The following is a 27271-nucleotide window of genomic DNA, read 5'->3' on the forward strand; positions in this document are numbered from 1 at the left end:
TTTCTTTATATATGCACATTTCATTCTAAAATATCATTTTTGTTCGACATACATAATATATTGTATCCACACATGTACAATTTTTGTTTAACCAATATAAGATATTGAGTTAATCATTTGTATTTTGACGATAAATTTAAAATTTATCTATATATATCCATATAAGTCTCTGGTAATATATAAAATAGAACCGAGTGTATATATATAATTATTACTACTATATTTATTTCTTAAATAATATATACTTATATATTATTTATATATATACTCTTTATTATATATTATATAATTTCTTAAATAACTCTCTTAATAGCTATTTTTTATTATCAACAATATAAGTTGATATTAATGTTGAAAATGTATTCATAATTACATTTTTATATTTCTTTGGTAGACTTTTATGTACTATTATTATTTAATAATACACATATAATATAAATCATGTTAGCCTACCTCCTAAAATTAACGATAAAATTCGGAAACAATTTGTTATTCTATGTACAATAGAAACTTGGCCTTTGTTTCAACGTTATTATCTTTGGGCTTAAAATATTAACCGCGGAGCCAAGTCTCGTATTCAAATAAATGAATAAAGAAACAAATTTGACGGATAATATCTTCTCTACTGACATATGTCAATAGCAGACGGCCGGCCCATTGACCATCCTATAGTAGTTTTTGGACACGCTGTCTCCCATTCGGGTATATTCAATTTACTTTGCCACTCACCCATATAGTGTTCTCTTATATAATAAGACAACGCACTTTTATATTCATTATATGGATATATTGCCTTCCTCATATTTGCCACACCACCTATAGTAGTTTTTGGACACGCTGTCTCCCATTCGGGTATATTCAATTTACTTTGCCACTCACCCATATAGTGTTCTCTTATATAATAAGAAAACGCACTTTTATTTTCATTATATGGATATATTGCCTTCCTCATATTTGCCACACCACCTATAGTAGTTTTTGGACACGCTGTCTCCCATTCGGGTATATTCAATTTACTTTGCCACTCACCCATATAGTGTTCTCTTATATAATAAGAAAACGCACTTTTATTTTCATTATATGGATATATTGCCTTCCTCATATTTGCCACACCACCTATAGTAGTTTTTGGACACGCTGTCTCCCATTCGGGTATATTCAATTCTCTTTGCCACTCACCCTTATAGTATTCTCTTATTTAATAAGAATACTAAAATACTTCTCATATTATAGATGTAATCTATTAACTTCTCAATATCCATACGGTTTATGTATGGTATTGACAAAATCCTATGCATTTGCATAAGATTTATTTTGCCACAATTTATAGTACTAGTGCCGCCCTCACTAGGTATAAATATCTCATTTCGCTAGTAGTGTATGGGGAAATTCTACTAGCTATTCTCATAAATATGTCACTTATATGCCATATCTATACAATTCATGCACTTTTATATGTATATTTGCTATATTATACATTATTATGCCTTATAGGTATTATACCTATAAGCCACATCCATACGATTGCTTAATATAAATATATGTATAATTTTTTATACATATTTTTTTTTTATTTATGTATGGTTTTTTATTCATATCCATATACTGTATTCACTTTTATATGGATATGATTGGCGTTTTATATAGTATTGACAAAATCATAAGTTTGACCAATACGAGGAGAGGTCCGCCAACGACCACCTCCCTATAGGTGTTTTTGGACACGCTGTCTCCCATTCGACTGCTTACTATACTAGGGGCTACCCGCTCCGTATGATATTCTCTCATATAACAAGAGAATGCAAGAAATATTCGTATTTTATGAATATAATCCATTTATTTTTCAATATCCATACGTTTTACTTAGTTTTTTGTACGGTATTGACAAAATCCTATGCATTTGCATAAGATTTATTTTGCCACAATTTATAGTACTAGTGCCGCCCTCACTAGGTATAAATATCTCATTTCGCTAGTAGTGTATGGGGAAATTCTACTAGCTATTCTCATAAATATGTCACTTATATGCCATATCTATACAATTCATGCACTTTTATATGTATATTTGCTATATTATACATTATTATGCCTTATAGGTATTATACCTATAAGCCACATCCATACGATTGCTTAATATAAATATATGTATAATTTTTTATACATATTTTTTTTTTATTTATGTATGGTTTTTTATTCATATCCATATACTGTATTCAATTTTATATGGATATGATTGGCGTTTTATATAGTATTGACAAAATCATAAGTTTGACCAATACGAGGAGAGGTCCGCCAACGACCACCTCCCTATAGGTGTTTTTGGACACGCTGTCTCCCATTCGACTGCTTACTATACTAGGGGCTACCCGCTCCGTATGATATTCTCTCATATAACAAGAGAATGCAAGAAATATTCGTATTTTATGAATATAATCCATTTATTTTTCAATATCCATACGTTTTACTTAGTTTTTTGTACGGTATTGACAAAATCCTATGCATTTGCATAAGATTTATTTTGCCACAATTTATAGTACTAGTGCCGCCCTCACTAGGTATAAATATCTCATTTCGCTAGTAGTGTATGGGGAAATTCTACTAGCTATTCTCATAAATATGTCACTTATATGCCATATCTATACAATTCATGCACTTTTATATGTATATTTGCTATATTATACATTATTATGCCTTATAGGTATTATACCTATAAGCCACATCCATACGATTGCTTAATATAAATATATGTATAATTTTTTATACATATTTTTTTTTTTATTTATGTATGGTTTTTTATTCATATCCATATACTGTATTCACTTTTATATGGATATGATTGGCGTTTTATATAGTATTGACAAAATCATAAGTTTGACCAATACGAGGAGAGGTCCGCCAACGACCACCTCCCTATAGGTGTTTTTGGACACGCTGTCTCCCATTCGACTGCTTACTATACTAGGGGCTACCCGCTCCGTATGATATTCTCTCATATAACAAGAGAATGCAAGAAATATTCGTATTTTATGAATATAATCCATTTATTTTTCAATATCCATACGTTTTACTTAGTTTTTTGTACGGTATTGACAAAATCCTATGCATTTGCATAAGATTTATTTTGCCACAATTTATAGTACTAGTGCCGCCCTCACTAGGTATAAATATCTCATTTCGCTAGTAGTGTATGGGCAAATTCTACTAGCTATTCTCATAAATGCCTTCTTTATGCCATATCTATACAATTTATGCACTTTTATATGTATATTTGCTAATATTATACATTATTATGCCTTATAGGTATTATACCTATAAGCCATATACATACGATTTCATTTTTTTATTTATATATGGTTTTGTATTTATAACCATATACCGTATTTACTTTTATAAGGATATGATTGGCGTTTTATATAGTATTGACAAAATTATAAGTTTGACAAACACTTTTTTAAGTCTTTTAGTTAAAATTGTCATTTTTAATTGACTATCTAAACACTAGATATATTTGCACATGGAGCAAAGAGTATAAAAATTGGTCGCGTCACTAATAATATCGCGATACATTTTTACTACCATCAAAATACCACATACGTTTATATGTCCTCTTTATTTAATTTGGTTTCTAAACCTCAGGAATAGTTTTAATTATATGTGCGCTCTAAGTTGAATGAATTTCTTGAATCTCTTTACTTGAATTTCTAAGACTTAAAAATATTTATAAATAGATGTCCTATTGCATAATATTTTTTTATCGCTTCACTTATAAAATAACGATCCTGCCTTTCTACCTTTGAATAAACATTCATATAAACATGGAGAAAAAAACGTTCGCGTCACTAACAGTATGTGACGATAAAATTTTGCTAACATTAAAAGGAACATATTTTTATATGTCAACTCTTAGTTGAATTGGTCTATTGCTTAAGATTCTAGACCTTAGGAATATTTTTATATTATATGTTTGCCAATCTTCGCGTCACTAAAAAGATGACGATTCATATTGTTATTATTAGATGGTCGAGTTGTACTTATATTGATATGTTAATCAAATTGGTCTCTTACTTGAAAATCTAGACCTTAGGAATATTTTTATATTATATGTTTGCCAATCTTCGCGTCACTAATAAGATGACGATTCATATTGTTATTATTAGATGGTCGAGTTGTACTTATATTGATATGTTAATCAAATTGGTCTCTTACTTGAAAATCTAGACCTTAGGAATATTTGTATATTATATGTTTGCCAATCTTCGCGTCAGTAATAAGATGACGATTCATATTGTTATTATTAGATGGTCGAGTTGTACTTATATTGATATGTTAATCAAATTGGTCTCTTACTTGAAAATCTAGACCTTAGGAATATTTTTATATTATATGTTTGCCAATCTTCGCGTCACTAATAAGATGACGATTCATATTGTTATTATTAGATGGTCGAGTTGTACTTATATTGATATGTTAATCAAATTGGTCTCTTACTTGAAAATCTAGACCTTAGGAATATTTGTATATTATATGTTTGCCAATCTTCGCGTCAGTAATAAGATGACGATTCATATTGTTATTATTAGATGGTCGAGTTGTACTTATATTGATATGTTAATCAAATTGGTCTCTTACTTGAAAATCTAGACCTTAGGAATATTTTTATATTATATGTTTGCCAATCTTCGCGTCACTAATAAGATGACGATTCATATTGTTATTATTAGATGGTCGAGTTGTACTTATATTGATATGTTAATCAAATTGGTCTCTTACTTGAAAATCTAGACCTTAGGAATATTTTTATATTATATGTTTGCCAATCTTCGCGTCACTAATAAGATGACGATTCATATTGTTATTATTAGATGGTCGAGTTGTACTTATATTGATATGTTAATCAAATTGGTCTCTTACTTGAAAATCTAGACCTTAGGAATATTTTTATATTATATGTTTGCCAATCTTCGCGTCACTAATAAGATGACGATTCATATTATTATTAGATGGTCGAGTTGTACTTATATTGATATGTTAATCAAATTGGTCTCTTACTTGAAAATCTAGACCTTAGGAATATTTTTATATTATATGTTTGCCAATCTTCGCGTCACTAATAAGATGACGATTCATATTGTTATTATTAGATGGTCGAGTTGTACTTATATTGATATGTTAATCAAATTGGTCTCTTACTTGAAAATCTAGACCTTAGGAATATTTTTATATTATATGTTTGCCAATCTTCGCGTCACTAATAAGATGACGATTCATATTGTTATTATTAGATGGTCGAGTTGTACTTATATTGATATGTTAATCAAATTGGTCTCTTACTTGAAAATCTAGACCTTAGGAATATTTTTATATTATATGTTTGCCAATCTTCGCGTCACTAATAAGATGACGATTCATATTGTTATTATTAGATGGTCGAGTTGTACTTATATTGATATGTTAATCAAATTGGTCTCTTACTTGAAAATCTAGACCTTAGGAATGTAATATATAAAGGATTAAAAATTCGCCACAAAGCCAAGCAAACAATCAATGCATACAAATAGATTGTTGGTTGAACTTTATATAAGAAGTTCAACACAACAAATAAATTATGCAATTTTATTATCGAATCATCAAGCAAAGGATAAGCTTCAGTGGATCGCAGTATGGCAGCTGCTCAACCACTTACAACACCTTGCCTGTTACAAAAGTCGTTTACAATTGATTCTAGGCTTTGTCATTGTATTAAATAATGCTTTTATATGTAACTAGCGCGGCATCAGGTGATCAAAGATCCTCCCAATTCACTATGTTACAAATTACATTGGCATCACATCCATTGTCGTTTAAAAAGTAAATTATAAACTTTAAATGGTTTAGAAGCCATACAATGCAAATTGCCCCTTATTTATCATTGCAGTCCAGCACGGATACGACCTTAGAGGCGTTCAGGCATAATCCAACGGACGTAGCGTCATACCACTGTTCGCTCGAACAAGTATTGTGCCATTGGTCCGTACCTGCGGTTCCTCTCGTACTACGCAGGAATGCTGTCGCAACAACGTTTTGTCATTAGTAGGGTAAAACTAACCTGTCTCACGACGGTCTAAACCCAGCTCACAAGTATTGTGCCATTGGTCCGTACCTGCGGTTCCTCTCGTACTACGCAGGAATGCTGTCGCAACAACGTTTTGTCATTAGTAGGGTAAAACTAACCTGTCTCACGACGGTCTAAACCCAGCTCACGTTCCCTTGCATGGGTGAACAATCCAACGCTTGGTGAATTTTGCTTCACAATGATAGGAAGAGCCGACATCGAAGGATCAAAAAGCGACGTCGCTATGAACGCTTGGCCGCCACAAGCCAGTTATCCCTATGGTAACTTTTCTGACACCTCTTGTTAAAAACTCTTTAAACCAAAAGGATCGATAGGCCGAGCTTTTGCTGTCCCTGTGTGTACTGAACACCGAGATCAAGTCAGCATTTGCCCTTTTGCTCTATGTGTGGTTTCTGTCCGCACTGAGCTGGCCTTGGGACACCTCCGTTATTATTTGAGAGATGTACCGCCCCAGTCAAACTCCCTACCTGGCAATGTCCTTGAATTGGATCATACCTGAGTAATTGGAGTTATACCAAATTTTCAAATCAAAAATACATAAATGCACCGTTTTATTAAAGAATTTGTTTGCGATTATATAACAAACTCGTGATACTTTGATCAAGAAGCTTGCATCAAAACCCAATACCATAAGATATAATAAATATATCCGTATAATGGCTAGGAAATGATACACGTTCCATTTAATCAAGTAAGTAAGGAAACAATAAGAGTAGTGGTATTTCATTGGCGATACCAAACCGAGGTCTAATATCTCCCACTTATTCTACACCTCTTATGTCTCCTTACACTGCCAGATTAGAGTCAAGCTCAAAAGGGTCTTCTTTCCCCGCTAATTATTCCAAGCCCGTTCCCTTGGCTGTGGTTTCGCTAGATAGTAGATAGGGACAGTAGGAATCTCGTTAATCCATTCATGCGCGTCACTAATTAGATGACGAGGCATTTGGCTACCTTAAGAGAGTCATAGTTACTCCCGCCGTTGACCCGCGCTTACTTGAATTTCTTCACTTTGACATTCAGAGCACTGGGCAGAAATCACATTGTGTCAACACCCGCTAGGGCCATCACAATGCTTTGTTTTAATTAGACAGTCGGATTCCCCAAGTCCGTGCCAGTTCTGAATTGATTGTTAATTGATAATCGTTATAATTAATAAGAACTAATTGGTTTAACCCAATTAGTATTCTTAAAAATTTTAGCAAGAAAGTTCCACAATTGGCTACGTAACTAAACTATCCGGGGAACAAGTAACTAACATAAATGCTAGAAACTCTATTTACCCAGAACGAGCACATAAACCATGTTATTGTTTCCCAATCAAGCCCGACTATCTCAATCTTCAGAGCCAATCCTTATCCCGAAGTTACGGATCTAATTTGCCGACTTCCCTTACCTACATTATTCTATCGACTAGAGACTCTTCACCTTGGAGACCAGCTGCGGATATTGGTACGGCCTGTTGAGAAGTTTGCGTGTCCCCACCATAAATTTTCAAGGTCCGAGGAGAAAATATCGACACAACAGTATATGTCATGCTCTTCTAGCCCATCTACCATATCTCTCTGCGAAAGACTTCCATGGTAGTACGGCTATAAAACAGAAAAGAAAACTCTTCCGATATCTCTCGACGGCTTCTTTATGGTCGTTCCTGTTGCCAGGATGAGCACGAGGCCCATATTTAATAACAAACGGATACTCAACAGGTTACGGAATTGAAACCGTATTCCCTTTCGTTCAAAATTATTCAAGTATATTAATTTAGCTAGATTTTATATAATATATATATTTGTTTGGCATTTGTATTTTACTTGAAAATTTTCGGCTTTCGCCTTGAACTTAGGACCGACTAACTCGTGATCAACCACTGTTCACACGAAACCCTTCTCCACTTCAGTCCTCCAAGGTCTCATTCGATTATTTGCTACTACCACCAAGATCTGTACCAATGGCAGCTCCATGCAGGCTTACGCCAAACACTTCTACGCATACCATTGTACCTTCCTACTCACTAAAGTTTCAAAATTTATATTACAAGTAATATAAATCATCTACTTTAGCGGTAATGTATAGGTATACAACTTAAGCGCCATCCATTTTAAGGGCTAGTTGCTTCGGCAGGTGAGTTGTTACACACTCCTTAGCGGATTTCGACTTCCATGATCACCGTCCTGCTGTTTTAAGCAACCAACGCCTTTCATGGTATCTGCATGAGTTGTTAATTTGGGCACCGTAACATTACGTTTGGTTCATCCCACAGCGCCAGTTCTGCTTACCAAAAGTGGCCCACTGGGCACATTATATCATAACCTTGAACTTCATATCAAGAAAGTTAAGGTTCTTACCCATTTAAAGTTTGAGAATAGGTTAAGATCGTTTCGACCCTAAGGCCTCTAATCATTCGCTTTACCAGATAAGATTATTTTATATAATATTAAAATGCACCAGCTATCCTGAGGGAAACTTCGGAAGGAACCAGCTACTAGATGGTTCGATTGGTCTTTCGCCCCTATACTCAATTCTGACAATCGATTTGCACGTCAGAACTGTTTCGGTCTTCCATCAGGGTTTCCCCTGACTTCAACCTGATCAAGTATAGTTCACCATCTTTCGGGTCACAGCATATATGCTCAAGGTACGTTCCAGTTAGAGGCATAAATAATATAAATATCATTATACATAACTATATAGAACGCCCCGGGATTGTGTTAATTAGCTATAAATAGTTAAAAAACTAATCCCATTATTAGTCAAGTTAATTACGCTATTAGGTTTATATCCCAATAACTTGCACATATGTTAGACTCCTTGGTCCGTGTTTCAAGACGGGTCCCGAAGGTATCCTGAATCTTTCGCATTGTTAATCCTACAAGTGCATATAATAAACACAAAAATCAATGATAATTATGCCATTATATAATTCCGAAAAATTAACGCACTGTATTCATATAAATCTATCAGCACTTTATCAAATTAATAACATTTATTCTGTGTTAAAATGCAAGCAAATTAATTTGAATAAACTATAAGTTATATTTTATGATAAATTTGGTATGCTAATAGATTACAATGTCCTTATATGGAAAAAATGCACACTATTATCATAATATTGTTTAAATATTACAATTCTAATGATGAATTTTCCATAACGGATATTCAGGTTCATCGGGCTTAACCTCTAAGCAGTTTCACGTACTGTTTAACTCTCTATTCAGAGTTCTTTTCAACTTTCCCTCACGGTACTTGTTTACTATCGGTCTCATGGTTATATTTAGTTTTAGATGGAGTTTACCACCCACTTAGTGCTGCACTAATCAAGCATCAAGCAACACGACTCTTTGGAAACATCATCTAGTAATCATTAACGTTATACGGGCCTGGCACCCTCTATGGGTAAATGGCCTCATTTAAGAAGGACTTAAATCGTTAATTTCTCATACTAGAATATTGACGCTCCATACACTGCATCTCACATTTGCCATATAGACAAAGTGACTTAGTGCTGAACTGATTTCTTTTCGCTCGCCGCTACTAAGAAAATCCTTGTTAGTTTCTTTTCCTCCCCTAATTAATATGCTTAAATTCAGGGGGTAGTCCCATATGAGTTGAGGTTGTGTATAACTTTTATATTCATTCTTTATATATAATGATAAAACATTTTATTAAATTCGTTATATTAATAATATCTGTATATAAATGGCATTTGTTTGATTTAACGAATCAACGAAGAACAATAATATTGTCAACGGTTTTCTATTTTCTAATCATTAATAAGAGACAATTCTAGATAAATTTTTATGCTAGACATTTCTCAGTATCATTTGATTGAAAAAGAAAATATTTCTCTTCGTTTTTCACATTCAAATTATTTACTAATGTGAGATAATGTTTTTCATATATTTTTTAATATTATGAATAAAATAATTAAATTATTATTATCCAATAATATACCATATGCTTATAAAATTTCATTATAAAATTTGTATAAGCAACTTAATTAGCATAGTCTTACAACCCTCAACCATATGTAGTCCAAGCAGCACTATAAAATTAATTAAAGTACATAACAGCATGGACTGCGATATGCGTTCAAAATGTCGATGTTCATGTGTCCTGCAGTTCACACGATGACGCACAGTTTGCTGCGTTCTTCATCGACCCATGAGCCGAGTGATCCACCGCTTAGAGTTTTATAAATTGGTTTCTTAATTTTGTCAAATATGTTTTTATTGAAAGAAATTAAAAATACACCATTTTACTGGCATATATCAATTCCTTCAATAAATTTATTTTTATACCTAAAACGAATGCTGCGAAATGTCTTAGTTTTATATAACCAATATATATCAAAGTATTTCTTTTTAAATTGCATTTATTGTAAATAAATATATATATATATATTAATACTTTTTTAGCGATATAAATTGAAATTTATATAAAACATTAACCTGTATAAAACCAGGTACAACATTGTACATTTTAGGTTGTTGCATTATCCAATGTATGCGCATAACTGAGATGAACAATACATATCGCAACGCGTGTATATTATGGTCCATATACACACAGTATTTTAATTGTGTTTATATACAATAATAATTTAATATTATTATTTTAATAATTCGATTTGCTTGTTCGAATTTTTATTTGTTTGTTTTGGCTGCTTATTATTTCTCTCATATGTATTAAATACAATATATAATTTTAATATTTGCATTATTTCGATTTGCTTGTTCGAAATTTCATTTGATCTATATTAGATCATATACATTTTGGCAATTCATATTTTATTTGTATTACTATAATGTATTTATTATAATATAAACAAATATTTTATTAACGGTAAGGATATACAATAATAATTTAATATTATTATTTTAATAATTCGATTTGCTTGTTCGAATTTTTATTTGTTTGCTTTGGCTGCTTATTATTTCTCTCATATGTATTAAATACAATATATAATTTTAATATTTGCATTATTTCGATTTGCTTGTTCGAAATTTTATTTGATCTATATTAGATCTCATATACATTTTGGCAATTCATATTTTATTTGTATTATTATAATGTATTTATTATAATATAAACAAATATTTTATTAACGGTAAGGATATACAATAATAATTTAATATTATTATTTTAATAATTCGATTTGCTTGTTCGAATTTTTATTTGTTTGCTTTGGCTGCTTATTAATTTCTCTCATATGTATTAAATACAATATATAATTTTAATATTTGCATTATTTCGATTTGCTTGTTCGAAATTTCATTTGATCTATAATAGATCTCATATACATTTTGGCAATTCATATTTTATTTGTAATACTATAATGTATTTATTATAATATAAACAAATATTTTATTAACGGTAAGGATATTAAAACATTAATGATCCTTCCGCAGGTTCACCTACGGAAACCTTGTTACGACTTTTACTTCCTCTAAATAATCAAGTTCGGTCAACTTTTGCGAAACAACCGTAACACGCAAGGCGTCACAGTGATCACGACCGGAGACCTCACTAAATAATTCAATCGGTAGTAGCGACGGGCGGTGTGTACAAAGGGCAGGGACGTAATCAATGCGAGTTAATGACTCACACTTACTGGGAATTCCAAGTTCATGTGAACAGTTTCAGTTCACAATCCCAAGCATGAAAGTGGTTCAGCGGTTTACCCGGACCTCTCGGTCTAGGAAATACACGTTGATACTTTCATTGTAGCGCGCGTGCAGCCCAGGACATCTAAGGGCATCACAGACCTGTTATTGCTCAATCTCATTATTGCTAGACGCAATTTGTCCATTTAAGAAGCTAGTGTCCTTATAATGGGACAAACCAACAGGTACGGCTCCACTTATATAAACACATTCAAACACAATAAACATTTTACTGCCACCATGAATGAAGGCTATATAAGCTTCAACACCATAATCCTGAAGATATCTATTTAATATATTTGAGTCTCGTTCGTTATCGGAATTAACCAGACAAATCACTCCACGAACTAAGAACGGCCATGCACCACCACCCATAGATTCGAGAAAGAGCTATCAATCTGTCTTACACACTTATGTTCGGACCTGGTAAGTTTTCCCGTGTTGAGTCAAATTAAGCCGCAGGCTCCACTCCTGGTGGTGCCCTTCCGTCAATTCCTTTAAGTTTCAGCTTTGCAACCATACTTCCCCCGGAGCCCAAAAGCTTTGGTTTCCCGGGAAGCGACTGAGAGAGCCATAAAAGTAGCTACACCCAATTGCTAGCTGGCATCGTTTATGGTTAGAACTAGGGCGGTATCTGATCGCCTTCGAACCTCTAACTTTTGTTCTTGATTAATGAAAACATCTTTGGCAAATGCTTTCGCTTAAGTTAGTCTTACGACGGTCCAAGAATTTCACCTCTCGCGTCGTAATACTAATGCCCCCAAACTGCTTCTATTAATCATTACCTCTTGATCTGAAAACCAATGAAAGCAGAACAGAGGTCTTATTTCATTATCCCATGCACAGAATATTCAGGCATTTGAAGCCTGCTTTAAGCACTCTAATTTGTTCAAAGTAATTGTACCGGCCCACAATAACACTCGTTTAAGAGCACTAATGCAGGTTTTTAAATAGGAGGAACATATGAAAAAATACAAGTATCTAAGCACATGTAAGAACTCCACCGGTAATACGCTTACATACATAAAGGTATAGTACTAACCACAATTGTAAGTTGTACTACCCGTATGAAGCACAAGTTCAACTACGAACGTTTTAACCGCAACAACTTTAATATACGCTATTGGAGCTGGAATTACCGCGGCTGCTGGCACCAGACTTGCCCTCCAATTGGTCCTTGTTAAAGGATTTAAAGTGTACTCATTCCAATTACAGGGCCTCGGATATGAGTCCTGTATTGTTATTTTTCGTCACTACCTCCCCGAGCTGGGAGTGGGTAATTTACGCGCCTGCTGCCTTCCTTAGATGTGGTAGCCGTTTCTCAGGCTCCCTCTCCGGAATCGAACCCTGATTCCCCGTTACCCGTTGCAACCATGGTAGTCCTATATACTACCATCAAAAGTTGATGGGGCAGACATTTGAAAGATCTGTCGTCGGTACAAGACCATACGATCTGCATGTTATCTAGAGTTCAACCAATATAACGATCTTGCGATCGCTTGGTTTTAGCCTAATAAAAGCACATGTTCCATAAGGTTCATGTTTTAATTGCATGTATTAGCTCTAGAATTACCACAGTTATCCAAGTAACTGTTAACGATCTAAGGAACCATAACTGATATAATGAGCCTTTTGCGGTTTCACTTTTAATTCGTGTGTACTTAGACATGCATGGCTTAATCTTTGAGACAAGCATATAACTACTGGCAGGATCAACCAGAATAATGTTTTTATTCATATTTCATTCATATTTTTTGAATAGAAATTAGCAATATATATGTTGTTATAGATTTTATTTCTATCGAATACGGCCATTTTTATATAGCATTCGTATACGTTTGTTTTCCAATTTATACTTGTTTCGCCACTAATAATAACAAGTTTTTATTGATGTCAAAAAGAATCATATTCTTTATAAACACAATATTTATTTTTCATATATTTTCTTTATATATGCACATTTCATTCTAAAATATCATTTTTGTTCGACATACATAATATATTGTATCCACACATGTACAATTTTTGTTTAACCAATATAAGATATTGAGTTAATCATTTGTATTTTGACGATAAATTTAAAATTTATCTATATATATCCATATAAGTCTCTGGTAATATATAAAATAGAACCGAGTGTATATATATAATTATTACTACTATATTTATTTCTTAAATAATATATACTTATATATTATTTATATATATACTCTTTATTATATATTATATAATTTCTTAAATAACTCTCTTAATAGCTTTTTTTTATTATCAACAATATAAGTTGATATTAATATTGAAAATGTATTCATAATTACATTTTTATATTTCTTTGGTAGACTTTTATGTACTATTATTATTTAATAATACACATATAATATAAATCATGTTAGCCTACCTCCTAAAATTAACGATAAAATTCGGAAACAATTTGTTATTCTATGTACAATAGAAACTTGGCCTTTGTTTCAACGTTATTATCTTTGGGCTTAAAATATTAACCGCGGAGCCAAGTCTCGTATTCAAATAAATGAATAAAGAAACAAATTTGACGGATATCTTCTCTACTGACATATGTCAATAGCAGACGGCCGGCCCATTGACCATCCTATAGTAGTTTTTGGACACGCTGTCTCCCATTCGGGTATATTCAATTTACTTTGCCACTCACCCATATAGTGTTCTCTTATATAATAAGACAACGCACTTTTATATTCATTATATGGATATATTGCCTTCCTCATATTTGCCACACCACCTATAGTAGTTTTTGGACACGCTGTCTCCCATTCGGGTATATTCAATTCTCTTTGCCACTCACCCTTATAGTATTCTCTTATTTAATAAGAATACTAAAATACTTCTCATATTATAGATGTAATCTATTAACTTCTCAATATCCATACGGTTTATGTATGGTATTGACAAAATCCTATGCATTTGCATAAGATTTATTTTGCCACAATTTATAGTACTAGTGCCGCCCTCACTAGGTATAAATATCTCATTTCGCTAGTAGTGTATGGGCAAATTCTACTAGCTATTCTCATAAATATGTCACTTATATGCCATATCTATACAATTCATGCACTTTTATATGTATATTTGCTATATTATACATTATTATGCCTTATAGGTATTATACCTATAAGCCACATCCATACGATTGCTTAATATAAATATATGTATAATTTTTTATACATATTTTTTTTTTTATTTATGTATGGTTTTTTATTCATATCCATATACTGTATTCACTTTTATATGGATATGATTGGCGTTTTATATAGTATTGACAAAATCATAAGTTTGACCAATACGAGGAGAGGTCCGCCAACGACCACCTCCCTATAGGTGTTTTTGGACACGCTGTCTCCCATTCGACTGCTTACTATACTAGGGGCTACCCGCTCCGTATGATATTCTCTCATATAACAAGAGAATGCAAGAAATATTCGTATTTTATGAATATAATCCATTTATTTTTCAATATCCATACGTTTTACTTAGTTTTTTGTACGGTATTGACAAAATCCTATGCATTTGCATAAGATTTATTTTGCCACAATTTATAGTACTAGTGCCGCCCTCACTAGGTATAAATATCTCATTTCGCTAGTAGTGTATGGGCAAATTCTACTAGCTATTCTCATAAATGCCTTCTTTATGCCATATCTATACAATTTATGCACTTTTATATGTATATTTGCTAATATTATACATTATTATGCCTTATAGGTATTATACCTATAAGCCATATACATACGATTTCATTTTTTTATTTATATATGGTTTTGTATTTATAACCATATACCGTATTTACTTTTATAAGGATATGATTGGCGTTTTATATAGTATTGACAAAATTATAAGTTTGACAAACACTTTTTTAAGTCTTTTAGTTAAAATTGTCATTTTTAATTGACTATCTAAACACTAGATATATTTGCACATGGAGCAAAGAGTATAAAAATTGGTCGCGTCACTAATAATATCGCGATACATTTTTACTACCATCAAAATACCACATACGTTTATATGTCCTCTTTATTTAATTTGGTTTCTAAACCTCAGGAATAGTTTTAATTATATGTGCGCTCTAAGTTGAATGAATTTCTTGAATCTCTTTACTTGAATTTCTAAGACTTAAAAATATTTATAAATAGATGTCCTATTGCATAATATTTTTTTATCGCTTCACTTATAAAATAACGATCCTGCCTTTCTACCTTTGAATAAACATTCATATAAACATGGAGAAAAAAACGTTCGCGTCACTAACAGTATGTGACGATAAAATTTTGCTAACATTAAAAGGAACATATTTTTATATGTCAACTCTTAGTTGAATTGGTCTATTGCTTAAGATTCTAGACCTTAGGAATATTTTTATATTATATGTTCGCCAATCTTCGCGTCACTAAAAAGATGACGATTCATATTGTTATTATTAGATGGTCGAGTTGTACTTATATTGATATGTTAATCAAATTGGTCTCTTACTTGAAAATCTAGACCTTAGGAATATTTTTATATTATATGTTTGCCAATCTTCGCGTCACTAATAAGATGACGATTCATATTGTTATTATTAGATGGTCGAGTTGTACTTATATTGATATGTTAATCAAATTGGTCTCTTACTTGAAAATCTAGACCTTAGGAATATTTGTATATTATATGTTTGCCAATCTTCGCGTCAGTAATAAGATGACGATTCATATTGTTATTATTAGATGGTCGAGTTGTACTTATATTGATATGTTAATCAAATTGGTCTCTTACTTGAAAATCTAGACCTTAGGAATATTTTTATATTATATGTTTGCCAATCTTCGCGTCACTAATAAGATGACGATTCATATTGTTATTATTAGATGGTCGAGTTGTACTTATATTGATATGTTAATCAAATTGGTCTCTTACTTGAAAATCTAGACCTTAGGAATATTTTTATATTATATGTTTGCCAATCTTCGCGTCACTAATAAGATGACGATTCATATTGTTATTATTAGATGGTCGAGTTGTACTTATATTGATATGTTAATCAAATTGGTCTCTTACTTGAAAATCTAGACCTTAGGAATATTTTTATATTATATGTTTGCCAATCTTCGCGTCACTAATAAGATGACGATTCATATTGTTATTATTAGATGGTCGAGTTGTACTTATATTGATATGTTAATCAAATTGGTCTCTTACTTGAAAATCTAGACCTTAGGAATATTTTTATATTATATGTTTGCCAATCTTCGCGTCACTAATAAGATGACGATTCATATTGTTATTATTAGATGGTCGAGTTGTACTTATATTGATATGTTAATCAAATTGGTCTCTTACTTGAAAATCTAGACCTTAGGAATATTTTTATATTATATGTTTGCCAATCTTCGCGTCACTAATAAGATGACGATTCATATTATTATTAGATGGTCGAGTTGTACTTATATTGATATGTTAATCAAATTGGTCTCTTACTTGAAAATCTAGACCTTAGGAATATTTTTATATTATATGTTTGCCAATCTTCGCGTCACTAATAAGATGACGATTCATATTGTTATTATTAGATGGTCGAGTTGTACTTATATTGATATGTTAATCAAATTGGTCTCTTACTTGAAAATCTAGACCTTAGGAATGTAATATATAAAGGATTAAAAATTCGCCACAAAGCCAAGCAAACAATCAATGCATACAAATAGATTGTTGGTTGAACTTTATATAAGAAGTTCAACACAACAAATAAATTATGCAATTTTATTATCGAATCATCAAGCAAAGGATAAGCTTCAGTGGATCGCAGTATGGCAGCTGCTCAACCACTTACAACACCTTGCCTGTTACAAAAGTCGTTTACAATTGATTCTAGGCTTTGTCATTGTATTAAATAATGCTTTTATATGTAACTAGCGCGGCATCAGGTGATCAAAGATCCTCCCAATTTACTATGTTACAAATTACATTGGCATCACATCCACTGTCGTTTAAAAAGTAAATTATAAACTTTAAATGGTTTAGAAGCCATACAATGCAAATTGCCCCTTATTTATCATTGCAGTCCAGCACGGATACGACCTTAGAGGCGTTCAGGCATAATCCAACGGACGTAGCGTCATACCACTGTTCGCTCGAACAAGTATTGTGCCATTGGTCCGTACCTGCGGTTCCTCTCGTACTACGCAGGAATGCTGTCGCAACAACGTTTTGTCATTAGTAGGGTAAAACTAACCTGTCTCACGACGGTCTAAACCCAGCTCACGTTCCCTTGCATGGGTGAACAATCCAACGCTTGGTGAATTTTGCTTCACAATGATAGGAAGAGCCGACATCGAAGGATCAAAAAGCGACGTCGCTATGAACGCTTGGCCGCCACAAGCCAGTTATCCCTATGGTAACTTTTCTGACACCTCTTGTTAAAAACTCTTTAAACCAAAAGGATCGATAGGCCGAGCTTTTGCTGTCCCTGTGTGTACTGAACACCGAGATCAAGTCAGCATTTGCCCTTTTGCTCTATGTGTGGTTTCTGTCCGCACTGAGCTGGCCTTGGGACACCTCCGTTATTATTTGAGAGATGTACCGCCCCAGTCAAACTCCCTACCTGGCAATGTCCTTGAATTGGATCATACCTGAGTAATTGGAGTTATACCAAATTTTCAAATCAAAAATACATAAATGCACCGTTTTATTAAAGAATTTGTTTGCGATTATATAACAAACTCGTGATACTTTGATCAAGAAGCTTGCATCAAAACCCAATACCATAAGATATAATAAATATATCCGTATAATGGCTAGGAAATGATACACGTTCCATTTAATCAAGTAAGTAAGGAAACAATAAGAGTAGTGGTATTTCATTGGCGATACCAAACCGAGGTCTAATATCTCCCACTTATTCTACACCTCTTATGTCTCCTTACACTGCCAGATTAGAGTCAAGCTCAAAAGGGTCTTCTTTCCCCGCTAATTATTCCAAGCCCGTTCCCTTGGCTGTGGTTTCGCTAGATAGTAGATAGGGACAGGTGTGTCTCGGATCCCTCCGAACTTATTTAACGTGACGTGTTCCGCACTGAAGGGATTACAGCCACGGCATTCTAATATACCCACAAGGGAGTATATAATGCAAGGGTCTGGGTTAAGCGCCAAACCAACGCCCTGGACTAGAAGCTATAGCTATGTACATAGCAACCACCCCAGTAGCAATTTAAGTACTTGCTTGTCGGGCAAGCACTCCCCCTTGCATAGGGGCGAGATCTATCTAAAATCTCTACTGTTCTTTGGGTCGCAGCACCCGAGTTGTATTAACGCAACATCCACGTCGAGCCCGGGGACTCTACCCGCGATATAGGTGTCAACCACAGCCACCACGAAACTCCCACTAGGGGGCCGACCTCAATGAGTAGCCTTGGAGAACCACTCAACCCGTGGCACCGAAATTTCAGGCTCGGTGGGCCTCACCCCTTCAGCTCCGACAAGCTCGGATGGGGCAACCATGTCATATTAGTCGCCTCCTACGACAAGCAATGACAAGCTGTGGCAGTATTCTTCGCCGTTGCCACACGGCAAGGGGGTTTTGGGACTATTGTCCCGGCGCCTGCGGTTCATCCCTCGTCGCTTCCATCCTACGCCTCGAGAAGGCTGCATCAGCAAAAGCTCCTAGGAGACGCATCCGTTCTGGGGTCTCGACTACTCCTGCGACGTTCCATCGTTCTTGGACTCGAACAATGCCAAGGGCATCCAAGTCACGCAAATCGCTATAGAGGCGGCACTCACATAGTACGTGAAGCCAGTCCTCACTCTCCTCTCCACATGAGCATGCGGTTGTGGTGCTGAGGGTTCTACCATGGAGGAAAGCGTTGAACGACCCGTGTCCTGTCAGCAAGAATCCGGCTCTTAAGGTGAAGACAAAGTCCTTCCTCTTGTAGACGAACGCTGCCTCTGGGAAAAACTGGCGAGTCACAAAACCGTGAGCCGCTTGGTCCCATCTGAGTTGCCACTCATTTAGCAGACATTCGTCTAGCAGAGCCATCTTGGATTTCCAGTCCAACACAGACAAGTCCTGTCCATAGAGCCAGTCGCTCTCGTCCAGGGGAACGTGCTTTCTGAGCTTAAACTTCACTGCCATCCTGTGAGCATCTAAATCCATTGGAGGAGCACCAGCAAGCACCTGCAGTGCCACCGTGGAGCCACATTGTGCTCTGAGCGCGTTTGCAGATGACTTGCTACTTTTCGTCGATGGGAATTCCCGTGCCGATCTGGAGCGAAAGGGCGAGCAGTTGATGGACATCGTGGGAGCCTGGGGAGCTGAGGTTGGAGTGAGTGTGTCAACCAGCAAGACGGCAATCATGTTGCTGAAAGGGAATCTTTCAGACACTAGGAGACCGACGGTACGGTTTGCTGGAGCAAGCCTGCCATACGTCACCAAATGCCGGTACCTTGGCATCTTAGTCGGCGAGCGGATGAGCTTTCTCCCGCATATCTCTGCTCTCAGAGATCGGCTGGCTGGAGTTGCCGGAGGGCTAGCACGGGTGCTCCGAGTCGATTGGGGGCTCAGCTCCCGTGCTAAGAGGACGATATACAGCGGACTCATGGTCCCCTGTGCACTCTTCGGTGCCTCGGTCTGGTACAAGGCGGCGAGCAAGGGCAAGTCCTTAAGACTCCTCACCTCGTGCCAGAGGACCATCCTATTAGGATAAAATGGACCAAATAAATGGACCACTGACGGACCCTTGCGGGCAGCCCCGTGTAACCGACACTGTGGCCGCTTCGTAACTGCTGATGATACTGGCACTTCGACCGGAGAAATAACTTTTCCACAAGTCTATCTCTCGACAGCCGACGTCGATAAGCCGATCCAGCACCGCGTTCCACTCAACATTGTCGAAGGCACCCTTGAAATCAACAAAGATTCCCAGCACCCTCCTCTCGCGGCTGGTGGAAACGGTGTTTTTAGCGTGCATCCACGCATCCTCAACGCAGCGTCCAGGTCGAAATCCAAATTGCCATCTGCAGCCATCCGGTAGCACATCCTTCAGTCGATTCACCATGATCCCTTCCAGCACCTTTCCGAACACTGGCAAAAGGCATATGCCACGATAAGAGGCAGGATCGCTCCTGTCCTTATCTGGCCCCTTTACCAGCGGTATCACTCTCGGGTGTTTCCACTCGGCAGGAAAATATCCTTCCGAGAGGCATCGAGAGTACAACTTCGTCAGGTGCTGAGGGATAGCACGCCATACCTCCTTGACGATCCCACCCGTGATGCCGTCCATTCCCGGCGATCGCCGGCTTCTCAGCTTCGCGACGCTGGTTGCCACCTCGAAGGCTTCGAGGGTCGGTGGAGCAGCAGGAGTTATACCCTCACGCACTGTGGATTCCGCAACAGGGAAGAAGTTGCGGAGGAGTATATCTGCGCAGTCGTGCCATGTCGTAAGTAGCGCGCCGTTCGACCTAAGACATCCAAGATCGGTTGTCTTTTTCCGGCCTCGGCATATTCGGTAGGCGTGCCCCCATGGATCATCCTTGTGCCGTCCCACGAAGTCCCGCCAGTTTTGTTCCTTTGTCATCAGGATAAGCTTCTTATACTGGCCTGAGGCAAGCCTTAATCCAGCGGCAAGTCGCTCAACATCGCCGGTGCCACTCCGACGAGCTGCCTGCAGCCTGCGCCTCAGTCTCCTGACCTCTTGGCGCTTGGTACTCAGTTCAGGATTCCACCATATTACGTTTCCCCTTGCTGCAGGTATCCTGCGCCCTATTACCCTGTCGCACACTTCGTGTACGATGGAGCGAAGGGCTGACACATGATCATCCAACGGCGATTCCTCCAGTTCCTCGAGACATTCAGCTACATCCCTTAGTTCTACTCTGAATCTTCGCCAACTTGCATTGGAGAGCCTCCATTGTGGTACCGGAGCTAGGCTCTCAACGGTACTGCTTGGATCTGGAGTAACCTCAACAGTGATGATGTTGTGGTCACTCAGCTCCCAGAAGTCAACTCTCCATTCGTATGTTGCCCACACACGCGCTGCTTCGTTGGTGAAGGTCACGTCGATATCACTTCTGGAGCGGTGATTATCGAACGTGAACACCTGGCTGGCCGTATTAAGCACACAGACACCGCTTGCGATGATCCACTCGTCCATGTGCTGTCCCCGTTCGCGATTCAGACGGTCTCCAGAGTTAGCTGGAGTTTTGCTGAACCACATCGGGGAAACCGCATTCGCATCAAGTCCGAGGATTGTCGGTGTCCTGCTGGCTAGCAGCAGAACCGTATCCAGGTAGTCAGTGTAGGGCTGCAGGGCAGCTGAGTACTGGCAGTATACGGAGGACAGAAAAATGGTGCCGTATTTTCCTGTGACACTCACGCACACTCCATAATCCGTCGTCAATGTCTCGATGGGCATGCAGATGGCAGACGGGTCGTCCACGATGATGGCAGCTTTCTTCCTTTTGTCAGCGAAGATTCTCATGCCTCCAGGGAGTCCAGTGAGACGCTTGCCTGCGTCCACATAGGGCTCCTGAATGAGTGCGAACAGGTGGCCAGCATCTCTCATCCGCTTTGCAAGCTCGATGACAGCGCAACGGCCTCGACCACAATTCGCTTGGATGAAGCTGAACATGTTAATGTCTAGCTTGCACCCTGGCTAGCACAGCGCTATATATCGGGCATCCACCCGAGAGCATATAGTGCCCCGAGGGTAGCCCTTTATGGCGGCAGTTACGGCAGTCCACCGCATTTTTGCACTTCGCCGCGACGTGATCGTTCTGTCCGCACTGGCGGCAGACCTGGTTTTCTCTAGCGTACCGACACTCGCTGACTTTGTGGTCAAAACCAAGGCATCGGTGGCACGCATAGGTGCGCACTTGAGAGCGGCAGCGGTAAGAGAACCACTTGATATACACCCTCCCGCTTTCGAGAACGGCCAACGCCTGATCATCTACTTCCAGCGTCACGTTTATAGTGGCGCTGTTAGCTGCTGACCAGGGCTTGGTCGCCAGGACTACCGCCTTCTGGAACTCCTTCAGCGACATCTCCTCGAAGTTTTTCTCTTTTAACTCCATCATGAACTCATCCGGCGTCACAGTGGTGTCCACATCCTGTACCGTCACCCTGGGTTTTGCGTCAGTGTTTTTGGACACCTTAAGGCCCACCTCAGCGAATTTTGCGGAGGCAACGATTTTCGACATCTCCGCCTGCGATGGCGTGCGAATAATCGCGCCGCCCCGCTTCAACTCTCGCACCTCATGCACTCTGACGCCCAAAGCAGGCGCTACCTCTTTGCGGACCTTGTCCGCAATTTGCCTCCCTGATAAGGCCGGATCATCACATGCAACGACTGCCGACCAGGTCTCCCGGATTTTCCGCGGTGCGGCTACAGGGGCATAGGGGGCGACAGGGGCAGCAGGTGAGGCGATAAGGTGCGCGCCTCTAGCAGCGGCGGCTGCGTATGAGACGGCCGAGGCAACCGGTGTCTGCTTCTTAAGGCGGTCCTCAAGCACTCCAATCCGTATAAGGAGGGCTGCAACAACCTCCTCGTAGCGGTTGGCTACGGACTGCACCTTCACATTTGTGGCCGGGTTGGCATAGGAGACCATAAACATCCTACCGATCTCCGATCGGATGTCCCCCATCTCGGCAGCGACGGCACCATTACCTCTCCACTCCCTATCCGAGAAGGATTTTAGAGGACTGGCTGGTGCAACGAAGGTCTTCTCGTGTTCAGCAGAGGATGCAGCAGCGGCGGGGGCTGCGGGAGCGGCAGGGGCTGCGGCAAGGGCAGCGACAGGGGCAGCGGCAGCGGCAGCAGCAGGGGCAGCGGCAGCGGCAGCGGCAGCGGCAGGGGCTGTCGCAGTGTCAGCGGCAGTTGCATCCAGTGCCATCAACTTGCACCTAGAGGCGTCCCTCAGCGGCGCTTTATTGCGCTTACCTCTGGGTCGTCCTCTGCCCCCACTGCTTCCCCTACTACTAGCACTCTCACTGCCAGAATCTCCAACATCCATTTTGGGTGGCGCCATCCGCCGGTTATCGGCAGTTCCAACCCAAAAGCTTTTCCACCAAGGACTTACCCCTTTATTATCAGCTGGTCGGAAAGCTCTATCAGCTGATCAGCTGATAAAAGTTTAGCGATGACACAAACCGCACAGCTGTTTTAGGCAAAATGTGCCTAAATAAGCCTAACGCCTCTCTCAAGAGAGCGCCTCTCTCGTGACACACGTGGCGCAATGGAAAATTTCCAATGGGAAAAACCCAATTTCACCCGGTTTCACCACTTTTACACAGGGAAAACACGCGCACTGGGTTCGCAGGCACAAAACACGAATTTTCGTGCTGTTTCTAGCTTCGTATCTGGTCTCTATCAGTCAATATTGGCTACACTCGCGGAGCGTACGGAAAACACGTCTGTTCGCACGAGCAATCTAACACCGACGTCAGTAGATAGGGACAGTAGGAATCTCGTTAATCCATTCATGCGCGTCACTAATTAGATGACGAGGCATTTGGCTACCTTAAGAGAGTCATAGTTACTCCCGCCGTTGACCCGCGCTTACTTGAATTTCTTCACTTTGACATTCAGAGCACTGGGCAGAAATCACATTGTGTCAACACCCGCTAGGGCCATCACAATGCTTTGTTTTAATTAGACAGTCGGATTCCCCAAGTCCGTGCCAGTTCTGAATTGATTGTTAATTGATAATCGTTATAATTAATAAGAACTAATTGGTTTAACCCAATTAGTATTCTTAAAAATTTTAGCAAGAAAGTTCCACAATTGGCTACGTAACTAAACTATCCGGGGAACAAGTAACTAACATAAATGCTAGAAACTCTATTTACCCAGAACGAGCACATAAACCATGTTATTGTTTCCCAATCAAGCCCGACTATCTCAATCTTCAGAGCCAATCCTTATCCCGAAGTTACGGATCTAATTTGCCGACTTCCCTTACCTACATTATTCTATCGACTAGAGACTCTTCACCTTGGAGACCAGCTGCGGATATTGGTACGGCCTGTTGAGAAGTTTGCGTGTCCCCACCATAAATTTTCAAGGTCCGAGGAGAAAATATCGACACAACAGTATATGTCATGCTCTTCTAGCCCATCTACCATATCTCTCTGCGAAAGACTTCCATGGTAGTACGGCTATAAAACAGAAAAGAAAACTCTTCCGATATCTCTCGACGGCTTCTTTATGGTCGTTCCTGTTGCCAGGATGAGCACGAGGCCCATATTTAATAACAAACGGATACTCAACAGGTTACGGAATTGGAACCGTATTCCCTTTCGTTCAAAATTATTCAAGTATATTAATTTAGCTAGATTTTATATAATATATATATTTGTTTGGCATTTGTATTTTACTTGAAAATTTTCGGCTTTCGCCTTGAACTTAGGACCGACTAACTCGTGATCAACCACTGTTCACACGAAACCCTTCTCCACTTCAGTCCTCCAAGGTCTCATTCGATTATTTGCTACTACCACCAAGATCTGTACCAATGGCAGCTCCATGCAGGCTTACGCCAAACACTTCTACGCATACCATTGTACCTTCCTACTCACTAAAGTTTCAAAATTTATATTACAAGTAATATAAATCATCTACTTTAGCGGTAATGTATAGGTATACAACTTAAGCGCCATCCATTTTAAGGGCTAGTTGCTTCGGCAGGTGAGTTGTTACACACTCCTTAGCGGATTTCGACTTCCATGATCACCGTCCTGCTGTTTTAAGCAACCAACGCCTTTCATGGTATCTGCATGAGTTGTTAATTTGGGCACCGTAACATTACGTTTGGTTCATCCCACAGCGCCAGTTCTGCTTACCAAAAGTGGCCCACTGGGCACATTATATCATAACCTTGAACTTCATATCAAGAAAGTTAAGGTTCTTACCCATTTAAAGTTTGAGAATAGGTTAAGATCGTTTCGACCCTAAGGCCTCTAATCATTCGCTTTACCAGATAAGATTATTTTATATAATATTAAAATGCACCAGCTATCCTGAGGGAAACTTCGGAAGGAACCAGCTACTAGATGGTTCGATTGGTCTTTCGCCCCTATACTCAATTCTGACAATCGATTTGCACGTCAGAACTGTTTCGGTCTTCCATCAGGGTTTCCCCTGACTTCAACCTGATCAAGTATAGTTCACCATCTTTCGGGTCACAGCATATATGCTCAAGGTACGTTCCAGTTAGAGGCATAAATAATATAAATATCATTATACATAACTATATAGAACGCCCCGGGATTGTGTTAATTAGCTATAAATAGTTAAAAAACTAATCCCATTATTAGTCAAGTTAATTACGCTATTAGGTTTATATCCCAATAACTTGCACATATGTTAGACTCCTTGGTCCGTGTTTCAAGACGGGTCCCGAAGGTATCCTGAATCTTTCGCATTGTTAATCCTACAAGTGCATATAATAAACACAAAAATCAATGATAATTATGCCATTATATAATTCCGAAAAATTAACGCACTGTATTCATATAAATCTATCAGCACTTTATCAAATTAATAACATTTATTCTGTGTTAAAATGCAAGCAAATTAATTTGAATAAACTATAAGTTATATTTTATGATAAATTTGGTATGCTAATAGATTACAATGTCCTTATATGGAAAAAATGCACACTATTATCATAATATTGTTTAAATATTACAATTCTAATGATGAATTTTCCATAACGGATATTCAGGTTCATCGGGCTTAACCTCTAAGCAGTTTCACGTACTGTTTAACTCTCTATTCAGAGTTCTTTTCAACTTTCCCTCACGGTACTTGTTTACTATCGGTCTCATGGTTATATTTAGTTTTAGATGGAGTTTACCACCCACTTAGTGCTGCACTATCAAGCAACACGACTCTTTGGAAACATCATCTAGTAATCATTAACGTTATACGGGCCTGGCACCCTCTATGGGTAAATGGCCTCATTTAAGAAGGACTTAAATCGTTAATTTCTCATACTAGAATATTGACGCTCCATACACTGCATCTCACATTTGCCATATAGACAAAGTGACTTAGTGCTGAACTGATTTCTTTTCGCTCGCCGCTACTAAGAAAATCCTTGTTAGTTTCTTTTCCTCCCCTAATTAATATGCTTAAATTCAGGGGGTAGTCCCATATGAGTTGAGGTTGTGTATAACTTTTATATGCAATTAATTCTTTATATATAATGATAAAACATTTTATTAAATTCGTTATATTAATAATATCTGTATATAAATGGCATTTGTTTGATTTAACGAATCAACGAAGAACAATAATATTGTCAACGGTTTTCTATTTTCTAATCATTAATAAGAGACAATTCTAGATAAATTTTTATGCTAGACATTTCTCAGTATCATTTGATTGAAAAAGAAAATATTTCTCTTCGTTTTTCACATTCAAATTATTTACTAATGTGAGATAATGTTTTTCATATATTTTTTAATATTATGAATAAAATAATTAAATTATTATTATCC

At 37.5% G+C, this 27271-nt stretch overlaps 3 non-coding genes and 1 pseudogene across 3 annotated transcripts; all 4 read right to left on the reverse strand.

The window, feature by feature from the left end:
• Positions 1–5619: 5619 nt before the first annotated feature.
• Positions 5620–9723, reverse strand: LOC127011959 (large subunit ribosomal RNA). Its single transcript, XR_007765418.1, has one exon. It is a non-coding gene; the product is annotated as a large subunit ribosomal RNA (ribosomal RNA).
• A 397-nt stretch (positions 9724–10120) lies between these two features.
• LOC127011855 (5.8S ribosomal RNA) lies at positions 10121–10299 on the reverse strand. Its single transcript, XR_007765316.1, has one exon. It is a non-coding gene; the product is annotated as a 5.8S ribosomal RNA (ribosomal RNA).
• A 1201-nt stretch (positions 10300–11500) lies between these two features.
• On the reverse strand, positions 11501–13495 carry LOC127011911 (small subunit ribosomal RNA). Its single transcript, XR_007765369.1, has one exon. It is a non-coding gene; the product is annotated as a small subunit ribosomal RNA (ribosomal RNA).
• A 4049-nt stretch (positions 13496–17544) lies between these two features.
• Positions 17545–26939, reverse strand: LOC127011971 (large subunit ribosomal RNA; annotated as a pseudogene).
• Positions 26940–27271: the final 332 nt, after the last annotated feature.

The sequence above is a fragment of the Drosophila biarmipes genome, unplaced genomic scaffold (genome assembly GCF_025231255.1).
Source record: "Drosophila biarmipes strain raj3 unplaced genomic scaffold, RU_DBia_V1.1 ptg000016l, whole genome shotgun sequence".
NCBI classification, from domain to species: domain Eukaryota; kingdom Metazoa; phylum Arthropoda; class Insecta; order Diptera; family Drosophilidae; genus Drosophila; species Drosophila biarmipes.